This window comes from Cupressus sempervirens, chromosome 2 (genome assembly GCF_028749045.1).
Source record: "Cupressus sempervirens isolate cs-2001-9-10 chromosome 2, ASM2874904v1, whole genome shotgun sequence".
Taxonomy (NCBI): domain Eukaryota; kingdom Viridiplantae; phylum Streptophyta; class Pinopsida; order Cupressales; family Cupressaceae; genus Cupressus; species Cupressus sempervirens.
In genome coordinates, this window is record NC_143119.1 from 454,259,981 (window position 1) to 454,268,647 (window position 8,667).

Below are 8,667 nucleotides of genomic sequence, written 5' to 3' on the forward strand. Positions count from 1 at the left end.
CAAAGCTAAATGCAAGATGCAATGTGGGTCCCAACTATTAGGCCATGTTAGGTACCCATGTACAAATGTAATGCTCTACATACAATGTGATGCAATGCAATCTCTTTGAAAGCAAAGAAAGAGGGAAAACCTCATGGGAAAAACCTCCTCCAAAAATAGAGATAAGGACAATAAAGAAGAGAAGAGTCATGTGACCCCTCAATTGAAAAATCTTGCACCCCCAAGAGATCTCACAAATGATGATACTTGACCTCAGTGAAGGGCTTGGTGAATATATCTGCAATCTGTTGTTCTATAGGACAATACTACAATGCAATGACCTACTTATGAATCAACTATTTGAGGTAGTGTATATGAACCTCAATGTGTTTTGTGTGTTGATGCTACACTAGATGTTTTGAGATCTCAATGGCACTCTAATTATCATAATGTGTGACTATGGGTCTAGGTATGTCAAAACCAAACTCCTTCAGAATATGTTGTAACCAAATAACTTTTGTAGTCGCAGTGACAGCTCCTCAATACTCAGCCTCAGTAGATGAAAGAGCAATAGTGTTCTACTTTTTACTCTACCAATAAATGAGGCCAGAACTAAGATGAAACATGTATCTTGAAGTTCTTTTGTGAGAATCAAGATCTCGTACATAATCTGAGTCTGTATAACCCACTAAGTATAATCTAGTACTAGCTACATAGCATATCCCATATGTATGTGTACCCTAGATATAGTGTAAGATGCATTTAGTTGCCTTCCAGTGAAGTTCATGTGGCTCTTGCATGAAGCGAGAAACCATGCCAACTACAAAGGATATGTTATAGCATGTATGTATCAAGTAGATGAGACTTCCAACCAACTATATATACAAAGTAGCATCAACAAGTGGAGTGGAACACTTTGCTTCTAACTTAACATCTAAAAGAAATGGAGTAGATGCAGCCTTGTAGTCACTCATGTGAAATCGAGCAAGTAGATCAAGAGCATAATTGGGTTGAGATAATGTGATCCCTGATGAAGATTGTTGTATCTCAATACCACAGAAATAATGAAGTAGACACAAGTCTGTCATGAAAAATATGTCCTGCAAAGTAGACTTGACACCATCAATAATGGATGTTGTACTTCTTGTAATGATTAAGTTATCAACATAAAGTACAAGTAGAAAGTGAGAATCATCCCAGTGAAGAATATAGACATTCAAATCTAAATGACATCTGGTGAACCCTGCTGAGAGAAGGAAAGAATCCATCTTGGCATACCAATCTCTTGGAGCTTGTTTTAGTCCATAGATAGACTTTTTCAATTTTCAAACCAAAATAGAATCCTAAATGAAACCCTGTGATTGCTCCATATAAATCCTCTCATAAAGATCACCATTCAAGAATGCACTCTTCACATCCATCTGATGAACAACCCATCTTTGAGCTGCAACTATAGCTAGTGTGAAACGAATGGAGTTCATCTTAGCTACTAGTGCAAAGGTCTCAGTATTGTCAATACCAGGAACCTATGAAAAACATTTGGCAACAAGTCTAGCCTTATACTTATCCACACTTCCATTTGCTACAAACTTGGTCTAATAGATCCACTTACACCAAATTGATTTTCTTCCCTTAGGAAGAGAGACTAAGTCCCATGTGTTGTTTCTCATAAGAGAATTGTATTCTTCCTCTATTGCTTTATCCCATTTTGAAATTCCTAAAGCTTCTTTGAATAATTGAGGATTAGAAGCAACTGCAATATAATCATGAGAGAGTGAGTTGTGTTGTGATCTTGTCCTCCTAGTATCTGAAGGATTCCCCACCAATGATCCTGTTGTATCTAATGTTTTCTGAGCCCATTTTGGTCTAGTGGAAGAAGACATAGAATTAGAAGGTATTTCCTCAATTTCGTCTATATGTTGCCTTTGTTTGGGTCATGGACAGACATCTTCCAAGTCACTATCATCACCGTCACTCTCTTCAAGGAACAAGGAAGAAGGAGGAGTTGAAGAAGTAAATATTGGAAAACTTTCTTCAAAGTGTACACTCCTCTCATAGAAAATTTCATGTGTCTGGATCCATCAATTTGTAGGCTTTGTGAGAGTCTGCATAACCAACAAAGATGCAATGTTTACTTTGAGATTTCAATGCCTTGCATTTTTGTGGAGGTATTGTGCCCATGTCAGACAACCAAAGACTATAAAGTTCTTTACAATAGGTTTCCTTCCATTCCAAGCTTCAAAAGGAGTTAAACCATTCAAAGCTTTATGAGGACTCCTATTCTGGATGTAGTTTGCACAATTCATTTCTTCGGCCCAAGAAACTTGATCAAGAGACTCATGCAGTAGCATGCAAGTGGTCATCTCCTTGAGAGTTCTATTCTTCCTTTCTACAACATCATTCTGTCATGAAGTGTATGGTACTGAATATTGAAGGTTAATTCCCTCTTGAGTACAAAAATCTATAAGTCTTGAGTTCACATACTCCCTTCCATTATCTATTTGAAGAACCTTGATGGCTTTCTCTGACTACTTTTCTACTTGAACCTTGAAGGTGAGAAATCATTCAAACACTTTACTCTTATGAGCCATGAATAATACCCAAGTATAGTGAGAATAGTCATCAATGAAGGTAAGTGCATAGCGAGACATTCCAAATGATGGCATTGGAAATGGGCTCACCACATCACTATGGACTAGGTCAAGAACACTTTGTGCTCTCCAAGACTTCCCCTTGTCAAACATTTTTTTTGGATACTTCCCAAGTGTGCAACCTAAACAAACACCATCTGAGAATTGGAATTGAGGTAGACCATGAACCATGTTCTTGTTGCTAAGCTGTTGAAGATACCTATAGTTGAGATGTCCAAACCTCTCATGTCGTAGTTTACTTTTTGTATTCAAATGAATTAACAAGGCTTGTGCATTAGATTTAGGCACAAAGGAAGAGAAAGTGTAAAGCCTTGAATCATGTTTAGCTTCAAATATTGCAGCCATAGAATCATCTTTGATGCTTTTCACAACAACTAAATCTGGAAGAAATTCAAGCTTGTTTCCACCTCCATAGTGAGTGATTTGGTAGACTGAAAGAAGGTTGGAGGTAAGATTAGGAACATAGAGAACATCCTTGAATGCTCCACTTTCCATCTCAACTTCACCTTTTCCTTCAACTTCTACTTTAGTATCATCCCATACAAAGATCTGAGGTACCTCTAAAGGTGTCATTGAAGAAAAATCTCTCTTTGAAGCCCCCATGTGATGTGTGGCACCTGAATAAATAATCCATTTCCCCTAAATGATAGTGTGTGTGAGTAAAGCTTTTCCTTTTCTCTTAGAATCTAAAGATAAAGACCCCTTTTCCTTATAAGCATTAGGCAATGGAACATTGTGCTTCTTCATGATGTTTTTTAATTCATTAATTTTCTTGTGATAACACTTATGTTCATCATGACCAATTCTTTTACAATAGGCACACTTCTTCTTTTCTTGATTATTGTTGCCCTTTTTGTTGGTATTAGGAGAAGACTTGCCTTGTTTATTTGATTTAGGTGGTGACTTTTCTATGTCCCCTTGTTATCTTTCCTCTTCTTCTTTTTTCCCCTTTCCTTTGTTTGAACTTTCACCAGTTGGATTTTTAGAGCTCTCATTGTTAGCCACCAATGCCTTAGACTTTGAAGACTTGAGAATCCCCATTTTTATCAACTTAGCTTGTTCATTCTCTAACAACTAGGCATATTCATCAAAATTAAGTTTGTGGTAAGAAGCCCCTAGGGTTTCCTTTGAGGTGTTGAAAGTAGAGACAAATGTTGAGTACTTTGATGGCAACTTATTCTAAATTAGATAAATCAACCTATCATCCTTAATGGGACTACCACAATCATTAAGTTTTGTTCTTAACTCATTCACCTTAATGATAAAATCTTGGAGGGAATCAAAGTTCTTAGGATCCAAGGAGATGAGTTCATCTTCAATCGTGTAGACATCCTCCTCAGTCACCTTCCCATATAGCTTTTTAAGGGCATCCCAAGTTTCCTTTGATGTATCATATTTTATGATTTGATAAAGGATCTTGTCATCAACACCTAACCTAAGGATTCCTAGGGCTTTTCTAACTGCCAATTCCCAAGCACAGATATCACTTTGAGTTACTTTATCACCTATGGGTTTAGGAAGAGATCCATCTACATATTGAGAAACTTCTTCATTCATTAATTTACACCATTTTTTAACTAACCATAAGACATAATTATGTGGTGTTAATTTTGGAACTTAATGTTTCCCATAATGCAAGAAGAAAGGAACACAACACCAAGAGACACCCCCCCCCCCCCCCCCCCCAAATGAATGCTTTAGGCACTTTATACTTAGTGTGATTACAATAGCCACTTTCTGATTTAGGGCCTAAGTGGACTTCTAATTTTTCTATTTAAAACCTCCTCTTAGAGTTCAAATCTGGTACTTAGCAATGTAGCTTAGATATACAACGATTTTGAAGTTTGATCAAAGCAATACAATGCAAAAAAGGACCTAGTTCTAAAAGTGATGTTTCTGTCCACAGAAGCCTATAATTTGATTGTAGATCTAGAAAGTAGACAAAAAATTATGCACTTTCAAAGAAAATAGAACTTGAATATGTGTTCAAATGAGCCCGTACGGAGTAATTGAAGTTGCAAAATTCAAGATTAGATAGGTACAGTCAATAAAAACTAATTTTTAAGATAAATATGTGCACCAAAATTAGAAAATAATAACACCACTAAAAATTTTAGGAAATTCTAGCCCAAATTTTTAAAAAAATGCATCTGATTTGGAATTTGGATGACTGACTTATGGCTCTGCGAAGTTAGACTACCAAACTGAAAATCAATATGGTGAGGGGTCCAATTTACAAGTAGTTGATGATGTTAGAAAACTAGATGGCCAAAATTGATAGTTTGGGTCCTGTTAAGGCAAAATATGAAAGAATCTTGTGACACTCCAACGGGTGTCAAATATAATGGCTTTAGTAATTGCAAAATTTTAATAAAAAATACCAATTTTGTCTTGGAAGGAAGCCATAGATCAATGCAAATGGTTATCAATGGAACTCAATGTGGGAGGTGTCCAAATTAACCTAAAATATCCAATGTCCTAGTGATTGAGATCAATGCAAAGCCACAATGTCAATGCTTGCTCAATAATGGAATGCACCACGAGCCATCTTTCAAATTAAAAATGTCACAAAAACTCTATGCAAAATGCCTGGCAGATCTACATGGATGAAAGCAAAGTATTTGATGAAGATCTAAGCAACTTTTCCTTCAAGGCAAAAGAAATCTATCCAAATCCAGTGAGAGGCAACCACAAGTACTGTAAGAAGGAAGGACAATTTTGTCTTTACTTCCTACGCCAAAATATTAAACCACTACATTCACCCATAAGTAGAAAGAGTCACACAACCCATGCTCATGTTAGAGTCTTAGATCTGGACTCTCCACTGATCGGTTCATAGTTGTTCTGTAGCATCCTACATTAGTCATGGATGAGCAACAGAGTTTAGATCTCCATCGCCTACATCACCAAGGGTTGCTATTTTACACATGGGGTTTTGCTTTGCAAATCTTGCTAAGAAGTAGAAATGGCTTTTGACAAGGGCAAGCTCTTCATCGAGAAGATTTAATTGGAGATGAGTGAAGAGAGGTTGGTAGAGTACTTTTCCAACTATGGTGAGGTTGTGTAGACTGCGATAATGAAGGATAACTCAATCGATGTGGGTTGTGATCGGTCAGATGGAGGTGTTAATGCCCAATCAGTAGACCACAAAGAGGAATATGTCCAATTTGCAAAAAAAAAATTGCCACAATTTTTGCAAAATAAAATATCCCAAAAAGCTCTGAAATAACAGAGATTTGGAAATATGCACTAAATAATGCCAAATATCCAAATCTTCAAATAATGGAATATATGCAGATTTGAGAGAAAAAATGAAAATAGTTTTTTTTTTATTAAAAAAAAGTCAAATCCATACCACCAAGATTTTTCCTCAAATTTGAATTTTGCCCAACATAGGCAAATTTATAGTCAAACCTTATGAAAATGGACCTTCGACGCAATGGTGAGGTCAGATCTTGCTCAAAATGCTCCCAATTTCTGCAGATAGTCTAGATCTAAATCGTGGTCCTCTGAGAGGTGAAGCAAAAATGGTCTCCAATAGCTATGTGAAGAGATCTCCTATGGCTCTGGTAGCATGTAAGAATTTTCCTTGAGGCAAAATGATGCCAAGATCAAGAAGCTCAAGCACTAGCACAATATGGACCAATAATGGATGATCATAATAACAATAATGAGAATATTGGATAATGGATGAATACATCATAGAGGGTGCATGTATATAAGGGCAACCGATATGTCTAGAAGTCACACAAGAGATAAGGATTACAACTCAGCACATGTCCACCAAAGGTGGATTATCCTCTATTGAGCACAAGAGTTTGTACGATGATGAGAGGATAAGTTTACATAGGTGTATCTCATAAAGAGATGTTGTAGACACCATGTACTCTAATAAGTTGCTAACTCCTGTGTTGTCAACAAGACAACTCATATGACTATGCATATTCCTAAGTGAACTTAAGTAAAGTGTAATCATAATTAATTAATTACACTAACAAACTTCATATAGTTGTACATTATCCAAACTTATACACTCAATATCCAACTACAATTATTACTTGTAAGTATTGATTGCCACTAGAATTTTTTTTATCAAATTCATTGCTAAGGAGTGAGTGTTTAGTAGTTGTAGTCCATGATAGTCACACCATGAAAATCTTAGTCCATAAAAGACTTGAAATTGATGGTTAGGCATGCATATCTCTATAGAGGCTACCTAGGTTTACTAACATTATTTCATAATATTTCACTTAGGTCAGAGTTTTCTTTGGGTCATGGGCCTCTTTTTCCTTTCGTCATGAGATTTTAAATCTATTATAAATTTATCATATCTACCAAATTATAGAGATGGAATAAGGAATTTCTCTTGCTAGAAACTCTATCACATTGGTATGTCCCAAGCCTATTTCAAGAAAATTTGATGAACCTTGGGAAATGAACAATGATTCTAGGTATAGACCTTTGATTCTTCTAGGACAAATGTCAAGTGGATTGAGGCTTTTATGTGACACTATTGCGTTTTTATCATCTTCTTTAACAACCATGACAATGATTTTATCCTTGGTGGGGTTTGTTCTTTATAACAAGATTTTGATTTTGGGAGTATAGTCTAGTTGTAATGATTTTTTTATTAGAATCATCTTGAGTACACGTTCAGTAGTTCTGCACCATGATAGTTACATCATGGAAATCTCAATCCAGAAAAGATTTGATATTAATGGTCAACACCATAAAAAAAAAATTTAATAGTGAATATATCAGTACTAAATAATCATAATCTTAATATGAAATTTGATCTAAAATGGTGCACATAATCTATATATTCAACCAATGAATTAATCACCATGGAAATTAAATTATGTTCATATTTATATATACCCATACTCATCTTTGTGATAGTTCTCAATCATCAACTTGATGCAAATCAAATGGTTATCAAAAATATTCCTTTGATACTTTTCTTAGTTCTAAAATTAGTTCTCAATCTTCAAAAAAAAAATTGCAACAAAGCTCAAGTCCCAACCTCTACAAGAACTGGTAGTGTCAACGAAATATGGGATTCCAATATTATGGAAATTTAATAGTCTTTATAAAATATATATCCAACTTGATATACTCATCTAGACTACTATTTATAAGTTATGGTAATATGAGAAATTGAATAATATATAACATGGGATTATAGTAATGTTATCAAAAAATAATCGACCAAGAAATTATACCATAGAAATAAAGAATGACTTTCCACCAATTAAATATTCTTGTTTTCAAATGCAAAACCAAAAAACTCATGTATAATATTTGACATATCAGTCAAAGTTTTTCATTAGTGACATGCACTTATTCAAATTGTGTATAGTTACCGAGCTCATTGAACAATTTACAATGTTTTCCATGTAATTTAGTAGCCACCAAGTTCTACAGTTGCTACTGAGTCCTTTGAACTAATCCCAGTGGTTACCAAGCAGGTTCAATCAATGTGAAGTCCAATAGTTTAAACTATACATTTTAGTATACGCCAAGTTTATCAGTGGTTACTGAGCATTGCAGTGTCTACCAAGTTCGTAGTTCATGTAATGCAAAGCTAGTGTTAACCAAGCTACTTTATTCTAACCAAGTGATTCAATGTTTGTCAAGTTGCACAATATCTACTGAGTCACCAGCGCAGGCCGAGTTCAAGACTACTTGAAAGTGATCAGTATGGACCAAGCTTCTATGTCTACTTAGTGCAGGTTGATGTCAAGTATTGACAGTGGATGCTAAGTATCAGGACCTCACAAAGTTATTCTTCAGAACTCAAGTGTCGTCATGTGGGTTGACTTTGTAATATTTGTGTTAACGTGTATCATGGTCAACTGTGTAATTTGAATATTTAGATTGGTATATATATGTAATTTATTGTACCATATCATTAAGAATGTGAGTATGCATGGATGAATGTGAGTTTAGATGCGAAAAGTTCAAGTTATGAATGCAGCAGATAAAGAGCAAATTGCAAAGGCCATAATAGTATAAAGAGCAACAGAGACATATCTAT